The 18,757-nt window shown below is 49.6% G+C and overlaps 2 protein-coding genes across 3 annotated transcripts in view; one reads left to right on the forward strand and one right to left on the reverse strand.

The window, feature by feature from the left end:
• The window catches only part of LOC147090077 (uncharacterized), a 305,953-nt gene that overhangs the window by 136,113 nt on the left and 151,083 nt on the right, over positions 1-18,757 (reverse strand). The gene's annotated exons all lie outside the window — the stretch shown is intronic.
• LOC147090079 (uncharacterized) overlaps positions 1-18,757 on the forward strand; it is a 142,670-nt gene that overhangs the window by 46,902 nt on the left and 77,011 nt on the right. The window contains exon 3 of one of the 2 annotated variants that reach the window (XR_015075321.1): positions 10,189-10,379. The exons of the other annotated variant lie outside the window; for it this stretch is intronic. The gene's annotated coding sequence lies outside the window, so the exon portion shown is untranslated. Of the gene's footprint in view, positions 1-10,188; positions 10,380-18,757 lie in introns of those variants that run through there. 2 annotated transcript variants of the gene reach the window in all.

The raw sequence follows: 18,757 nt of genomic DNA on the forward strand, positions 1-18,757 counted from the left end.
AAGAGGGCAGAGTTAGAGGAGCGTAGATATCTCAGGGGGTTGTGGGGCTGGAGAAGATTACAGAGATAGGGAGGGGCGAGGCCATTGAGGGATTTGAAAACAAGGATGAGAATTTTGAAATCAAGGCGCTGCTTAACCAGGAGCCAATATAGTTCAGCGAACACAGGCGAGATGGGTGAACGGGACTCGGTGCGAGTTAGGACACGGGCAGCCGAGATTTGGATGACCTCAAGTTCACGTAGGGTGGAATGTGGGAGGCCAGCCAGGAGTGCGTTGGAATAGTCAAGTCTAGAGGTAACAAAGACATGGGTGAGGGTTCCAGCAGCGGATGAGCTGAGGCAGGGGCGGAGATGGGCGATGTTACCGAGGTGGAAGTAGGCGGTCTTTGTTATACTGTGGATATGTGGTCAGAAGCTCATTTCAGGGTCAAATATGACACCAAGGTTGTGAACAGTGTGGTTCAGCCTCAGACAGATGTTAGGGAGAGGGATGGAGTCAGTGGCTCGGGAACGGAGTTTGTGGCGGGGACCGAAAATAATGGCTTCAGTCTTCCCAATATTTAATTGGAGAAAATTTTTGCTCATCCAGAACATATCAAGAAAAGCAGTGGTCCTAGAACCGACCCCTGAGGAACGCCACTGTGTACCTTCCTCCAGTCCGAAAAACAACCGTTCACCACTACCCTCTGTTTCCTGTCACTGGGCCAATTTCATATCCATGCTGCCACGGTCCCTTTTATTAATGGGCTTCTCAGAAAAGTTGAAGCCCATGGCTGTGGCACTTTATCAAATGCCTTTTGGAAGTCCATGTACACCACAGCATAGAAATATAGAAAATAGGAGCAGGAGTAGGCCATTCGGCCCCTCGAGCCTGCTCCGCCATTTAATGAGATCATGGCTGTTTATCCAAATTCAGTACCCTGTCCCTGCCTTTTCCCCATATCCCTTGATCCCTTTAGCCTTAAGAAATATATCCAACTCCTTCTTGAATATATTTAATGAATTGGCCTCTACTGCCTTCTGTGGTAGAGAATTCCACAGGTTCACCACTCTCTGGGTGAAGAAATTCCTCCTCATCTCAGTCCTAAATGGCTTACCCCTTATCCTTAGACTGTGACCCCTGGTTCTGGACTCCCCGGCCATCAGGAACATCCTTCCTGCATCTAGTCTGTCTAGTCCTGTTAGAATTTTATGAGTTTCAATGAGATCCCCTCTCATGCTTCTAAACTCCAGCGAGTATAAGCCCAATCGACCCAATGTCTCCTCCGACCAGAGCGGACCTGCGTGGGAACACTGAGCATCAGCGGCAGTGAGTGAGGAGCAGCCCAACCAGAGCGGGCCTGCGTGGGAACACTGAGCATCGGCGGCAGATTAAAAGCGGCGGCAGTGAGTGAGGAGCAGCTGACCAGAGCGGACCTGCGTGGGAACACTGAGCATCGGCGGCAGATTAAAAGCGGCGGCAGTGAGTGAGGAGCAGCTGACCAGAGCGGACCTGCGTGGGAACACTGAGCATCGGCAGCAGTTTAAAACCGGCGGCAGTGAGTGAGGAGCAGCCCGACCAGAGCGGACCTGTGTGGGAACACTGAGCATCGGCGGCAGTGAGTGAGGAGCAACCCGACCAGAGCGGACCTGCGTGGGAACACTGAGCATCGGCGGCAGATTAAAACTGGCGGCAGTGAGTGAGGAGCAGCCCGACCAGAGCGGACCTGCGTGGGAACACTGAGCATCGGCGGCAGTGAGTGAGGAGCAGCCCGACCAGAGCGGACCTGCGTGGGAACACTGAGCATTGGCGGCAGTTTAAAACCGGCGGCAGTGAGTGAGGAGCAGCCCGACCAGAGCGGGCCTGCGTGGGAACACTGAGCATCAGCGGCAGATTAAAACCGGCGGCAGTGAGTGAGGAGCGGCCCGACCAGAGCGGACCTGTGTGGGAACACTGAGCATCGGCGGCAGTTACACCGGCGGCAGCGAGCGAGGCGAGGCCCGACCAGTTCAACAGCAGGGGAGAGAGGTAAAATGTAATCAAAGTGTGATGTCACCAGGAAGCAGGTAAGTGATTGGTTGGTGAGTATTTCTCTTTTTTTAAAAACTTTAACTCTGGTTTATAGTTTCTAAGGTCTCTCTGGTGTAGCGGGGACTGTTGGTAAACCAGTTAACTGTAGTGTAATCGTGGGATTGATTGATTTAATTTAAATTCAATTAATTAAAGGGTAAGTCCTGGCAGGACAGCCGTGCTCCGTGATATGCTCCTCCTGCAGTATGTGGGAACTCAGGGACACTTCCTGTGTCCCTGACAACTACATGTGCAGGAAGTGCATCCAGCTGCAGCTACTGACAGACCGCATTGCGGCGCTGGAGCTGCGATTGGATACATACTGGAGCGTTCACGATGCTCAGGACATCGTGAATAGCACATTTACAGAGTTGGACACACCGCAGGTAGAGGTTGGACAGGAAGAAAGGGAACGGGTGACCAACAGGCAGAGTACTAGGCGCAGGCAGGTAGTGCAGGGGTCCCCTGTGGCCATCCCCCTCTCCAACAGATACACCACTTTGAGTACTGTTGGGGGGGATGGCTTATCAGAGGAAGGCAGCAGCAGCCAACTCCCTGGCACCAGGGGTGGCTCTGCTGCACAGAATGGGAGGAAAAAGAGGGGTAGAGCTATAGGAATAGGGGATTCAATTGTAAGGGGAATAGATAGGCGTTTCTGCGGCCGCAAACGAGACTCCAGGATGGTGTGTTGCCTCCCTGGTGCAAGGGTCAAGGATGTCTCCGAGCGGCTGCAGAACATCTTGGAAGGGGAGGGTGAACAGCCAGTTGTCGTGGTGCATATAGGCACCAACGATATAGGTAAAAAGCGGGATGAGGTCCTAAAAGCGGAATATAGGGAGTTAGGAGATAAATTAAAAAACAGGACCTCAAAGGTAGTAATCTCAGGATTGCTACCAGTGCCACGTGCTAGTCAGAGTAGAAATAGAAGGATACTTCAGATGAATACGTGGCTAGAGGAATGGTGCCAGGGGGAGGAATTCAAGTTCCTGGGACATTGGAACCGGTTCTGGGGGAGGTGGGACCAGTTCAAACCGGACGGTTTGCACCTGGGCAGGGCTGGAACCAATGTCCTAGGGGGAGTGTTTGCTAATGCTGTGGGGGAGGGTTTAAACTAAAATGGCAGGGGGTTGGGAACCTGAGCAGTGAGACAGAGGAAAGGGAAACAAGGATAAAAGCAAAAGATAGGAAGGAGAAAAACAAAAGTGGCAGTCAGAGAAATCAACGGTTTAAATCAAACATGGCCACAGTAAATAATAATTCTAATAGGTCTAAGAGCATTAAAAAAACAAGCATGTAGGCTTTGTGTCTTAATGCGAGGAGCATTTGTAAGAAGGTGGATGAATTGGCTGCGCAAATAGAAGTAAACAAATACGATTTGGTTGGGATTACGGAAACATGGCTCAAGGAAGGCCAGGACTGGGAACTCAACATCCAGGGGTATTCGATATTCAGGAAAGATAGGCAAAAAGGAAAGGGAGGTGGGGTAGCATTACTGGTTAAAGAAGGGATTAACACAATTGTAATGAAGGATATTAGCTCTGATGAGGTGGAATCTGTATGGGTAGAATTGAGAAATACTAAGGTGAAAAAAACATTAGTGGGAGTGGTTTATAGACCTCCAAACAGTAAGGCGGAGGTTGGGGATGGCATTAAAAGAGAAATTAAAGAAGCGTGCAATAAGGGCACAGCAGTCATCATGGGTGACTTTAATCTACATATAGATTGGGCCAACCAAATGAGTAACAATACTGTGGAGGAGGAATTCCTGGAGTGTTTACGGGATGGTTTCCTGGACCAATATGTCGAGGAACCAACCAGAGATCAGGCCATCTTAGACTGGGTATTATGTAACGAGAAAGGATTAATTAGCAATCTTGTTGTACGAGGCCCCTTGGGTCGGAGCGATCATAATATGATCGAATTCTTCATTAAGATGGAGAATGAAGTAGTTGACTCGGAGACTAGGGTCCTCAATTTAAATAAAGGAAACTACGATGGTCTGAGGAGCGAGTTGGGTAGGATTGATTGGGGAATGGCACTCAAAGGGTTGACGGTGGATAGGCAATGGCAAACATTCAAAGACCGAATGGATGAACTACAGAATTTGTTCAACCCATTTTGGCATAAAAATAAAACAAAAAAGGTGACCCAACCGTGGCTAACAAGGGAAATTAGGGATAGCATAAGGTCCAAGGAGAGGGCATATAAATTGGCCAGAAAAAGGAATAATCCTGAGGATTGGGAGCAGTTTAGGATTCAACAAAGGAGGACAAAGCGATTAATTAAGAAAGGGAAAATAGAATATGAAAGTAAGCTTGCAGGGAACATAAAAACTGACTGTAAAAGCTTTTATAGATATGTGAAGAGAAAAAGATTGGTGAAGTCAAGCATAGGTCCCTTGCAATCAGAATCGGGGGAATTTATAATGGGGAACAAAGAAATGGCAGACCAACTAAATACATATTTTGGTTCTGTCTTCACAAAGGAGGACACAAATAACCTCCCAGAGGCCCGGTGGCATAGTGGTTAGCACTGTTGCCTCACAGCGCCAGGGACCCGGGTTCGAATCCGGCCTCGGGCGACTGTCTGTGTGGAGTTTGCACATTCTCCCCGTGTTTGCGTGGGTTTCCTCCGGGTGCTCCGGTTTCCTCCCACAGTCCAAAGATGTGCGGGTTAGGTTGATTTGGCTATGATAAATTGACCCATAGTGTTAGGGGGTTAAATATGTGGGGTTACGGGGATAGGGTGGGATATGTGTCGGTGCAGGCTCGATGGGCCGAAATGGCCTCTATCTGCATTGTGGTGATTCTGTGATTCTGTGAGACGCCGGGGAACATAGGGTCTGATGAAAGGGTGGAACTGAAAGAAATCAGTATTTGTAGGGAAATGGTGTTAGGGAAATTGATGGGACTGAAGGACGATAAATCCCCAGGGCCTGATAATCTACATCCCAGGGTACTTAAGGAAGTGGCCCTAGAAATAGTAGATGCATTGCTGGTCATCTTCCAGAACTCGATAGACTCTGGAACAGTACCCATGGATTGGAGGGTAGCGAATGTTACCCCACTATTCAAAAAAGGTGGCAGAGAAAAGGCAGGGAATTATAGACCGGTAAGCCTGACATTGGTAGTGGGGAAAATGCTAGAGTCTATTATAAAAGATGTAATAGCAGAGCACTTGGAAAGCAGTGACTGGATCGGACAAAGTCAACATGGATTTACAAAAGGTAAATCATGCTTGACTAATCTACTGGAATTTTTTGAGGATGTAACTGGTAAAATAGATAAGGGAGAACCAGTGGATGTGGTGTATTTGAAATTTCAGAAGGCTTTCGATAAGGTCCCGCATAAGAGATTAGCGTGCAAAATTAAGGCACATGGGATTGGGGGCAAGGTATTGACTTGGATAGAGAACTGGTTGGCGGACAGAAAGCAAAGAGTTGGAATAAACGGGTCGTTTTCCGAGTGGCAGGCAGTGACTAGTGGGGTACCGCAAGGATCGGTCCTAGGACCCCAGCTGTTCACAATATATATTAATGATGATCTGGACGAGGGAATTGGATGTAATATCTTCAAATTTGCAGACGACACAAAGCTGGGTGGGAGGGTATGCTGTGAGGAGGATGTCGAGAAACTCCAGTACGATTTGGACAGGTTGGGTGATTGGGCAGAAACATTGCAAATGCACTATAATGTGGATAAATGTGAGGTTATCCACTTTGGTGGCAAAAACAGGAAGGCAGATTATTATTTGAATGGCAATGGTGTTCTTGTGCACCAGTTGCTGAAGGTAAGCATGCAGGTGCAGCAGGCGGTTAAGAAGGCAAATGGTATGTTGGCCTTCGTAGCAAGAGGGTTCGAGTACAGGAACAAGGATGTCTTGCTGCAGTTGTACAGGGCCTTGGTGAGACCACACCTTGAGTATTGTGTGCAGTTTTGGTCGCCTTACCTGAGGAAGGACGTTCTTGCCATGGAAGGAGTGCAGCGAAGATTCACCAGGCTGATACCTGGGATGGCAGGAATGACGTATGAGGAGAGATTGTGTCGATTGGGCTTATACTCGCTGGAGTTTAGAAGATTGAGAGGGGATCTCATCGAAACCTATAAAATTCTGTCAGGCCTGGACAGACTAGATGCAGGAAGGATGTTTATGATGGCCAGGGAGTCCAGAACCAGGGGTCATAGTCTAAGGATAAGGGGTAAGCCACTTAGGACTGAAATGAGGAGGAATTTCTTCACCCAGAGAGTGGTGAACCTATGGAATTCTCTGCCACAGAGGGCGGTGGAGGCCAGTTCATTAAGTATATTCAAGAAAGAGTTGGATATATTTCTTAAGGCTAAAGGGGTCAAGGGATATGGGTAGAAGGCAGGGACAGGGTACTGAAATTGGATGATCAGCCATGATCTCATTGAATGGCGGAGCAGGCTCGAAGGGCCGAATGGCCGACTCCTGCTCCTATCTTCTATGTTTCTAAAGACCTGATAATGGAAGTATTTGAAAGAATTATCTCGATGAAAGAAATAGTGCAAGGTATGTTAGTAACAAGAGATTAAATCAACTAGACCATCAAGCTCAGAAATTACTACTGCAAAGATCAGAACCTTTCAAAGGTTATCACGTGCAGTCCGTGTGGAGGAGTTTTACTAAATCGAATCCACAAAGGGTTAAATGATACAGATAATAGATTTCAAAACTTATGCAAGATAGTTCTATAAAGCTATGGTTCAAAGGAATTGCAGCTGAGTGTGCTCTTTTGCGTTAACAAATAAACTGTAGCTTAACTTAAAACATTAAAGGAAACTTAATAATTCAATTAACATTTCATTACCTGTGGTGATAAGCACTCCAGTCCCTGCGGTGTGCAGATGAGTTTACTCTTTTGTAGGGACCATAAACAAATAAACTGTAACTTAAAAAACCATTAAATGAAACTTAACAAATTTAATTAAAATTTCGTTGGCCGGGGTGATGATGCACTCCAGTCCCCGCAGTGCCCACTGGTCGCGGAAGGCCTCGAGCCTGCCGGGGGACACCGCGTGCTCCATCTCCAGGGCCACCGGAAGAGAGGCAGGCAGTCGGGCCGAACGACCCCCTCGACCGCCCGCTGCCTGGACCAGTTGATGGCAGTTGAGTGTAAGTGAGACCCTACAGTTCAGTCTATGACACCCACAAGTCGTGTACTCAAACGGAGCAAGCTTGGGGTTTGATGTGGTAGAAGGCGAACGAGATGAGAACAGAAATAATCTAGAGTAAGAAAAGGCCCAAGAATTAAACAGCCTGGAACAGAACATCAATTCGTCTTCTCTTATCATGGAGAAATCAAATATTTGACACACTGTGTGTTTGAAACAAAGCTTATTTATTCACTGAAATAACAACAGAAAATGCTGGAAATACTCAGCAGGCCAGGCAGCATCCGTTGAGAGAGAAACAGAGTTAACGTTTCAGGTCTGGGACCCTTCATCAGAACTGGAAAAAGCTGGAGATGTAACAGATATTACTAAGGTAAGAGGCAGGAAAGTTATCCTGGGTGGATCTGAAACAGGAAGGGTGGAAGTTCAGTTGAAATCCACGTGGAATAAGTTGGAACCGGAGACAGTTGCTGAGGAAAGAGATGTGGCTGTGAAACCGAGTCTTGGAAAATGTTACAAATGGGGATGGCAAAATCATACAGCACGAAAAATGGGAGTAAGGGTTAAAGTCTGAAATTGTTGAACTCAATGTTGAGTCCAGAAGGCTGTAAAGTGCCTAATTGAAAGATGAGGTGCTGTTCCTCGAGCTTTATTTATTCACTATTTAAACAGAATATTAATCTCCAGCGCAGATACAGCAGAAAAAAACCATGACTACTAGAATGAACATGGTTCAGTCCTCAATCTGATCACAGTAAATCATGTTCCATTCACTGATCTGGTCTTTTACCCAGCATTCCCCGTGGTGGACCACGTGCCACACCCAGACTACAAGAGCCCAGCGCGCAGGCGCAGGAGGGGCCGGTATATTGAGCATGCGCAATGCGTTACTGGAGATGGAGAGGAGCTGAAGCCGGGAGGGCGATGGTGCAGCGGGTAAGAATCACGACGGAGGGAGTAATGGACCGGTAGGTGGGTGGGGAGGCTTCATAAATAACTCGTGCAGGAGGCAAGCCCCCAATAATAACCTGAAGATCCCGTATTTGCAGTTGCGGGGATTTCTTCCCCTTGCAGGCCCAGGTTAACGGCAGCCATCTTTGTAAAGGAGGGCGGAAAGTTTCACTGCGACGTCACCCTATGCCTGAGCCAAAGAGCCTTGTGTCCAATGCGGGGAATGAAGGCCCACAGCCTCCCCGGGCTCCGGGCCCTGAACAAGGGACTGGAGAAACTCGCTGCCCTGCGGATCAGACAATCAGCTGACGATAGTCCCGCCTCTCAGGCTCCCCGATTGGTTGGAGGGCCCGCCGCCGGCTCGCTCCTCCAGCCCCGCCCACTGGGTGCCGCTAGTCCCGCCCCTTGGGCTCCCCGATTGGTTGGAGGACCCGCCGCCGGCTCGCTCCTCGAGTCCCACCCCGCTCGCTCCCTATTGGTCGGAAGCTGCCGTCAATCGCGGGCCCGGGTCACGTGTCCCCGAGGAGATCACGTGCACCGTCCAAGTGCCGCCGCTCAGTCCGGGGCCTCGCGGACTCTGAGGTTTTTCTATTTCTCTCGATTCTCTCCCGATCCATCCCGCGCCATTCTCCACCCAATCGGAGCGGAGAAAACTCACTTCGCGTCACCGATCGCGACTCTGGAACCGACACCAAGGCCTTTCCCCGGAATGGCCCCGCGCCGACTCCGGCAGGATCCGAGTGCGCAGGCGCAGCTCCGAGTGGGGCAGGGGGGTTTGGTCTCCGCTGGGCATGCGCGGTCATTACCCTTGGTGACCGGGAGGGGTCGCTGTGCCGGACTCGGCCCAAACCGCCGCTCCGAGTGCGCATGCGCGGAATCTCGGCTGTCAATCCACCAACCGCCAGAAGAGGCCGCTGGTGAGACCAGTGAAGAAAGAAAGACTTGCATTTATATAGCGCCATTCACCACCACCGGACGTCCCAAAGTACTTTACAGCCAATGAAGTACTTTTGCAGTGTAGTCACTGTTGTAATGTAGGAAATGCGGCAGTCAGTTAGCGCACAGCAAGCTCCCACAAACAGCAATGTGATAATGACCAGATAATCTATCATTTTTTTATGTTGATTGAGGGATAAACATTGGCTCGGACACTGGGGATAATTCCCCTGTTCTTTCCCACATTACAACAGTGACTACTTCATTGTAGTACTTCATTGGCTGTAAAGCACTTTAGGATATCTGGTGGCACTATATAAATGCAATCTTTCTTTCCTGAAATAATGCCATGGGATCTTTTACATCCACCTGAGAGAGCAAACAGGGCCTCAATTTAACATCTCATCCGAAAGACGGCACCTCCGACAGTGTCGCACTCCCTCAGCACTGCACTGGAGTGTCAGCCTGGATTTTTGTGCTCAGTCTCTGGAGTGGGACAATGAACCCACAACTTTCTGACTCCGAGGCGAGAGTGCTACCCACTGAGCCACTGGCTGACACTAAAGAGCAAGCAGTTCTGACGAATGGTCATCGGCCTGAAACGTTAACTCTGTTTCTCTCTCCACAGATGCTGCCTGACCTGCTGAGTATTTCCAGCATTTTCTGTTTTTATTAAAGAAACGAGGGCGTGATTGCTGACGGGAAGAATGTTGGGTCGTCCTGCGTATGCGCACCTCCCTGGCGGCTGAGGCGAAACACCGACTCGCCCCCACCTGAGCCGCTCACGCGTACCAGATGTTGCGGCTCCGCATGCACGCCCGATGTTCCAACCGCGGGGTTTTGTGTGCTGAGCATGCGTGTTGCGGACTGATCGGGATGGGCGATTGTAGAGCAGGAGGGAGAGCGCGGGGGCCATGAGCACATGCGCGGGACTCAGTCAACAGAGCACTTTCTGCAGAGCCGGGGGCTTGTGGGTATTACAGCCGCCATTACTGCTGATCCTTTCAACCAACCTGTGCAGCAGCTGGGGCCTGAAAATCAGCTTCACTGCCCCTAGGTTCGGAAAGGGGAAAAGTAAACAACAGTTTGCCTCTGATCCTTTTCTGATCTCAATTTACAGGGTTATAGAAGTGGAGCAGTTACAGGCGGGAAGCTCAGACCAAACATCACGTCAAGATCTGACAGAGTCGCTGGATTCATCAGGACCTGAATATCATCAGCCTTTGCACATGGAAGGAGAAAGCAGGGATGGCAACGCAGACAAACCGCACACGTGTTCAGTGTGTGGACGCGGATTCAGCCGATCGCCTGACCTGGTGAGACACGTGCACCATCACACCGGGGAGAAACCGGGTAAAGGTGGGGACGGCGGGAAGGGCTTCAGTTCCCCGTCTGCATTGAAAGTTCAACGGCGCTGTCACACCAGGGACAGTCTGTTCACCTGCTCCATGTGTGGAAAGGGATTTGTTTGTTCATCCCACCTACAAACACACCAGGGAGTTCACACTGATGAGAGACCATTTCAATGTTCTGACTGTGGGAAGAGCTTTAAAAGCCCCCGGGAGCTGAAGGGACACTGGCTCCTACACACTGGGGAGAGGCCGTTCATCTGCTCTGTGTGGGGGAAGGGATTCACTCATTCATCCCGCCTGCTGACACATCAGCGAGTTCACACTGGGGAGAGACCGTTCACCTGCTCCGTGTGTGGGAAGGGATTCACCCAGTCATCCAACCTGCTGACACACCAGCGACTTCACACTGATCATAGAATCTAACAGCACAGAAGGAGGTGATTCGGCCCATCGTGCCTGTGCTCATCGTGTCTTTGAAAGAGCTGTCCAATTTAGTCCCACACCCCAGCTTTATCCCCAGAACTCTGCAAACTAGTCCTCTTCAAGGACTCGTCCAATTACTGTTTGAAAGTTCCTGTGGAACCTGATTCCAGCATCCTTTCAGATGGTGCGTTCCCGATCTTAACAACCCTCTGTATGAAAACAATTCTCCTCATTTCCCCGCTAGTTCTTTTAGCAACTATTTTAAATCTGTGACCTTTGGTTACCGACCCACTTGCCAGAGTGAACAGTTTCTCCCTACTTGCTCGATCAAAACCCCTTATCCGCTTCACACACACCTGGGGTGGGCCTCAGACCCCATTATTAAAACAGTCAACATTATCCGCTTCACACACACCCCGGGGTGGGCCTCAGGCCCCATTATTAAAACACTCAACATTATCCGCTTCACACACACCCGGGGTGGGCCCCAGGCACCATTATTAAAACACTCAACATTATCCGCTTCACACACACCCGGGGTGGGCCCCAGGCACCATTATTAAAACACTCAACATTATCCGCTTCACACACACCCGGGGTGGGCCCCAGGACCCATTATTAAAGCACTCAACATTATCCGATTCACACACACCTGGGGTGGGCCCCAGGCCCCATTATTAAAACACTCAACATTATCCGCTTCACACACACCCGGGGTGGGCCTCAGGCCCCATTATTAAAACACTTAACATAATCCACTTCACACACACCCGGGGTGGGCCTCAGGCCCCATTATTAAAACACTCAACATTATCTGTTTCACACACACCTGGGGTGGGCCCCAGGCCCCATTATTAAAACACTCAACATTATCCGTTTCACACACACCTGGGGTGGGCCCCAGGCCCCATTATTAAAACACTTAACATTATCCGCTTCACACACACCCGGGGTGTGGCCCCAGGCCCCATTATTAAAACACTCAACATTATCCGCTTCACACACACCTGGGATGGGCCTCAGGCCACATTATTAAAACATTCAACATTATCCGCTTCACACACACCCGGGGTGGGCCCCAGGCCCCATTATTAAAACACTCAAAATTTATCCGCTTCACACACACCCCGAGTGTGGCCACAGGCCCCATTATTAAAGCACTCAACATTATCCGCTTCACACACACCCGGGGTGGGCCCCAGGCCCCATTATTTAAACATTCAACATTATCCGCTTCACACACACCCGGGGTGGGCCTCAGGCCCCATTATTAAAACACAAAACATTATCCGCTTCACACACACCCGGGGTGGGCCTCAGGCCCCATTATTAAAGCACTCAACATTATCCGCTTCACACACACCCGGGGTGGGCCTCCGGCCCCATTATTAAAACATTCAACATTATCCGCTTCACACACACCCGGGGTCGGCCTCCGGCCCCATTATTAAAACATTCAACATTATCCGCTTCACACACACCCGGGGTGGGCCTCAGGCCCCATTATTAAAACACTCAACATTATCCGCTTCACACACACCCGGGGTGGGCCTCAGGCCCCATTATCAAAACACTCAACATTGTCCGCTTCACACACACCCGGGGTGGGCCGCAGGCCCCATTATTTATACACTCAACATTATCCGCTTCACACAGACCCGGGGTGGGCCTCAGGCCCCATTATCAAAACACTCAACATTGTCCGCTTCACATACACCCGGGGTGGGCCTCAGGCCCCATTATCAAAACACTCAACATTATCCGCTTCACACACATCCGGGGTGGGCCCCAGGCCCCATTATTTAAACATTCAACATTATCCGCTTCACACACACCCGGGGTGGGCCTCAGGCCCCATTATTAAAACACAAAACATTATCCGCTTCACACACACCAGGGGTGGGCCCCAGGCCCCATTATTAAAACACTCAAAATTATCCGCTTCACACACACCCCGAGTGCTGCCCCAGGCCCCATTATTAAAACACTCAGCATTATCCGCTTCACACAGTCCCGGGGTGGGCCTCAGGCCCCATTATTAAAACACTCAACATTATCCGCTTCACACACACCCGGGGTGTGCCCCAGGCCCCATTATTAAATCACTCAACATTATCCGCTTCACACACACCCCGAGTGTGGCCCCAGGCCCCATTATTAAAACACTCAACATTATCCCCTTCACACACACACAGGGTGGGCCCCAGGCCCCATTATTAAAACACACAACATTATCCGCTTCACCCACACCCGGGGTGGGCCCCAGGCCCCATTATTAAAATACTCAACATTGTCCGCTTCTCACACACCCGGGGTGGGCCTCAGGCCCCATTATTAAAACACTCAACATTATCTGCTTCACACACACCCGGGGTGGGCCCCAGGCCCCATTATTAATACACTCAACATTATCCGCTTCACACACACACGGGGTGGGCCCCAGGCCCCATTATTAATACACTCAACAGTACCCGCTTCACACACACCCTGAGTGTGGCCCCAGGCCCCATTATTAAAACACTCAACATTATGCGCTTCACACACACCCGGGGTGGCCTCAGGCCCCATTATTAAAACACTGAACATTATCCGCTTCACACACACCCGGGGTGGGCCCCAGGCCCCATTATTAAAACACTCAACATTATCCGCTTCACACACACCCAGGGTGGGCCCCAGGCCCCATTATTAAAACACTGAACATTATCCGCTTCACACACACCCGGGGTGGGCCCCAGGCCCCATTATTAAAACACTCAACATTATCCGCTTCACACACACCCAGGGTGGGCCCCAGGCCCCATTATTAAAACACTCAACATTATCCGCTTCACACACACCCCGAGTGTGGCCCCAGGCCCCATTATTAAACAATTAACATTATCCGCTTCACACACACCCGGGGTAGGCCCCAGGCCCCATTATTAAACAATTAACATTATCCGCTTCACACACACCCCGAGTGTGGCCCCAGGCCCCATTATTAAAACACAAAACATAATCTGCTTCACACACACCCGGGGTGGGCCCCAGGCCCCATTATTAAAACACTCAACATTATCCGCTTCACACACACCCGGGGTGGGCCCCAGGCCCCATTATTAAAACACTCTACATTATCCGCTTCACACACATCCGGGGTGGGCCCCAGGCCCCATTATTAAAACACTCAACATTATCCACTTCACACACACCGGGGTGGCCCCAGGTCCCATTATTAAAACATTCAACATTATCCGCTTCACACACACATCCGGGGTGGGCCCCAGGCCCCATTATTAAAACACTCAACATTATCCACTTCACACACACCCGGGGTGGCCCCAGGTCCCATTATTAAAACACTCAACATTATCCACTTCACACACACCCGGGGTGGCCCCAGGTCCCATTATTAAAACACTCAACATTATCGGCTTCACACACACCTGGGGTGGGCCTCAGGCCCCATTATTAAAACACTCAACATTATCCACTTCACACACACCCGGGGTGGCCCCAGGTCCCATTATTAAAACACTCAACATTATCCGCTTCACACACACCCGGGGTGGGCCCCAGGCCCCATTATTAAAACACTCAACATTATCCGCTTCACACATACCCGGGGTGGGCCTCAGGCCCCATTATTAAACAATTAGCATTATCCGCTTCACACACACCCCGAGTGTGGACCCAGGCCCCATTATTAAAACACTCAACATTATCCGCTTCACACATGTTAAATCTGTGAGTTGTTCAAGTAATTAATACTCAGACTTAATCAGTAACAATAAAACAGGTCTTTACTGGTTGGAGGTAGGGACTATACGTAGGTCTTTACTTCATGCCCACAGGCGGGAACTGAGGGGAGATCAGTACCCACAGTACTATTTATACCCCTATGGCCAGGAGTGGTACTGCGTATCACTACGCCCTACAAGTAGTGCAGTCCTGTCCATAGGTTCAAAGTAGCACACATATTACATACACAACATTCCTCCCTTCCTAGCTTTACAGTCATCTCCCCATTTAACATAACGTAATAACATATATAACTTCAGGTTTACATAACAGAATAACATAGATACATAGATAACTTCATGTCAAAACAGATCACAGATTCAGTCTCTGCGGAAAACAGTTCAATAGTCTTTCCATGGATTTAACAGTTTGAACTTCCGAACTGAATTGGCTCCGTTCGGAGGGACCACGTGTGTGATCTGGTAGAGGTAATAATGGTTCAGATGGGTCATCTTCTGTTTCGACTTTTCCTTTTCTGCTTCTTGGAGACTCTCTGGGCTCCACTGTCAGCTGCCAGCTGCATGCGCAGTTCCTCCTTCTCTTCCTCCTTTTTCCGTAGTAGAGCCACCTTCTCCCGATGTTCCGTAGACTTTCGGTGCTCCTCCATGATTTCTGTATGGTGGGAGTCGAAGTTACAAGTTGGGCAGGACAGGACATAGTAATATTCGGTGTCGTCCTGATCTAGGCCAGCGAGAGGGTCTTCTATTTCCTCCATACCCAGCTGGGCGTTAGCCAGCTTTTGTTCCAAGTCCAGACATCTTTCCTGAAGAGACTTCTTCATGCGTACCTCTTCATCCAGCTTTTTCTGGGCTTTCAGCAAGTCGTTTACTAATGACCTCATTTGAGATTTTACTACTTCAACTTCTTTTGGAGATTGATTGATCGGACTGTTCAATCCCTCTACCAGAGCAGCTGTTTCAGCGGTCTGTTGTTCTACGTTGACGTGAGTCAGCGTACTTTTGGCATCCAAGGGCTGCTCTGTTGCAGTCATCTCAGTCTGTGTTGCCACCTCAGCTCTTCCAATAACCTTTGAGAGCTCCGAACCCCTTTCGTTTGAATATTGAAGTTCGTGTTCAAGTTTTTCCCATTTCAGAGTCCTGTCCTTCAGCATATGCAGGAGTTGGCTGACCGTTAACTCCTCTGACATCAGACGTTTTGTGTGCTCCTGCTCCATTTTCTCCATCAGCTGCTTCTGTTGTCTTTCCAGATTCTCCAACTCTATATCAAAGAACTCTTTCGTTGCATTCAACTCTTGCTCAAAACGGCGAAGCATTTGTTCTAATTGCTGTTGTAGTTTGAAATGGAGTTGAGTTCGAGCCCGGTGTCCCTCAGAAATGGGCACATCAGTAGACTTGCCAGACTCAGAATCCACAGTTAAACTATGTTGTTGTTGCTCAGTGGAATTCTGTGCTGAAACTTTGTCTTTTGCACCTGAGTTGGGCTTACCATCATCCGTTCCAGAGTCTGGGCCGACTATCTTCACCGAGTTCTCACTCGTTATTGTTTGTAGGAAATGCCAGTCCATATTCATTTTCCTAATCCACTCCCGTCCTAGTAGTGGAGAACCTCCTTCAGATATCACATATAAGTCCATTATTTGACTGTCTTTGCCCTTGTGGACCACTGCAACCTCTATTTTCCCGATGGGGTACACTCTTTGCCCCGTGTATGTTTTCAATATAATCCCCGTATCCTGTAGGGGAATATGTTGGAATAACTTTCCGTAATCTTTCTTATTTATGACCGTCAATGCCGATCCAGTGTCCAATTCCAGTTTTACTTGGACTCCTTCTATCTGAAGAGTGACCCAAATTGTCTGGAGGTCTGCACCCTTACCAGCGTTGAGTACTCTTAAGCTAGCCAGTTCATTACTGCTAGCGTCTGAATCGGACTCCTGTTCGGTCACCTTGTGTACCTTTGCGTATTTTCCTTGCGGTGACTTCTTGTTGCTGGTCTTCTTCGCTGACCTGCATACTCTAGCTATATGTCCAAGCCTACCACAAGTTCTACATTCTTGGTTTTTAAACCAACACTGGTTCTGATCATGCGTTGTCTTTCCACAACGATAACATTTGCCAGAACTCACACCCAATTTGTGTGCACTGAGCTCCGGTGACCGTAGCTGCATTACTGCCGTGCCTCTCGCTGCGGCTTCGTGTGCTGCTGCCATAGTGACCGCCTTCTCAAGCGTCAGCTCATTCTCCTTGAGCAGTCGCTTTTGTGTATCCTGTTTAAATAAACCACACACAAATTTGTCTCGAAGTGCCTCTGTCAGTCCCGTTCCAAACTGGCAATATTTCGCTAATTTACGCAATTCCAGCAAATATTCAGCATTGCTTTCATGCTGTAGCTGCCTTCTGTCGTAAAATTTAAATCGTTCCGCTAGCATCAGCGGCGTGGGGTTTAGATGATCTTTCAGGACAGTAACAATCTCATCGAACGTCTTATCCGCCGGTTCATCTGGTGATAACAGGTGTTTCAATTGCCCGTATGTCTTCGCACCCATTAAATTTAATAATGTTAGAGCTTTATCTTGGTCACGAATTTTATTGGCCTTACAATAATTTTTTACTCTTTCAACATATATGGCCCAATCTTCGAGGTCACTATCAAAGGTGCTAATATTCCCGTGTTTAGGCGTTGTAGATTTGCAATTTCTCAGATTTTCTTTTCTTTACTTGTTATCAAAGATGGCGGCTTCCCGCTCTTGCCGTCGTCCTCCGCCCACAAAATGGCGGTTTTCCCGTGCTTGGCGGTCTTCACCCGTCCCCCGACGCCGTCTCCCTTCAGCCCCCGAGTGCGGCCCTTATCTTCGCCGCGATCGCCCGAGTGCGGCCCTTATCAGCGGATGCGATCGCTGGATCGCGAAGCGGCTCTCGGCTCTTATCAGGAGATGCGATCGCTCTGTTGAAACGCCTCCCGCTCGAAGCGGCTCTCGCGCCCTATTCCTCCAGCTCCCCCAGCCCCGTTCGTGCGGCCAACGCGGTCGACTGCCTGTCGCGTCGCTGCCCGGCTCAGACAACGGCTTACCCACCACCAAGCTGGAGAAGAAGCTGACGGTGGCCGATGGAGGCTCCGAGGTCAGGATGTCTTCCAGTGGGGTGGAGAGGGTGGAAACCTCTCTGCAACGTCCTGGCTGTGGACGAAGCTGCCGTGGAGTGACTGCCGCAGGGTCCGAATCAGACTCGTCGCCAGTGTTAAATCTGTGAGTTGTTCAAGTAATTAATACTCAGACCTTTGATCAGTAACAATAAAACAGGTCTTTACTGGTTGGAGGTAGGGACTATACGTAGGTCTTTACTTCATGCCCACAGGCGGGAACTGAGGGGAGATCAGTACCCACAGTACTATTTATACCCCTATGGCCAGGAGTGGTACTGCGTATCACTACGCCCTACAAGTAGTGCAGTCCTGTCCATAGGTTCAAAGTAGCACACATATTACATACACAACAACACACATCCGGGGTGGGCCCCAGGCCCAGGCCCCATTATTAAAACACTCAACATTATCCACTTCACACACACCCGGGGTGGGCCCCAGGCCCCATTATTAAAACACTCAACATTATCCGCTTCACACACCCCGAGTGTGGCCCCAGGCCCCATTATTAAAACACTCAACATTATCCGCTTCACACACACCTGGGATGGGCCCCAGGCCCCATTATTAAAACATTCAACATTATCCGCTTCACACACACCCGGGGTGGGCGTCAGGCCCCACTATTAAAACACTCAACATGATCCGCTTCACACACATCCCCGAGTGTGGCCCCAGGCCCCATTATTAAAACACTCAACATGATCCGCTTCACACACATCCCCGAGTGTGGCCCCAGGCCCCATTATCAAAACACTCAACATTATCCGCTTCACACACACCCGGGGTGGGCTCCAGGCCCCATTATTAAAACACTCAACATTATCCGCTTCACACACACCCGGGGTGGGCCTCAGGCCCCATTATTAAAACACTCAGCATTATCCGCTTCACACACACCCGGGGTGGGCCTTAGGCCCCATTATCAAAACACTCAACATTATCCGCTTCAAACACACCTGGGATGGGCCTCAGGCCCCATTATTAAAACACTCAACATTATCCGCTTCACACACACCTGGGATGGGC

The sequence above is a fragment of the Somniosus microcephalus genome, unplaced genomic scaffold, assembly GCF_052327205.1.
Source record: "Somniosus microcephalus isolate GS21.2 unplaced genomic scaffold, FLI_Smic_1.0 unresolved_chr4, whole genome shotgun sequence".
Lineage (NCBI taxonomy): Eukaryota > Metazoa > Chordata > Chondrichthyes > Squaliformes > Somniosidae > Somniosus > Somniosus microcephalus.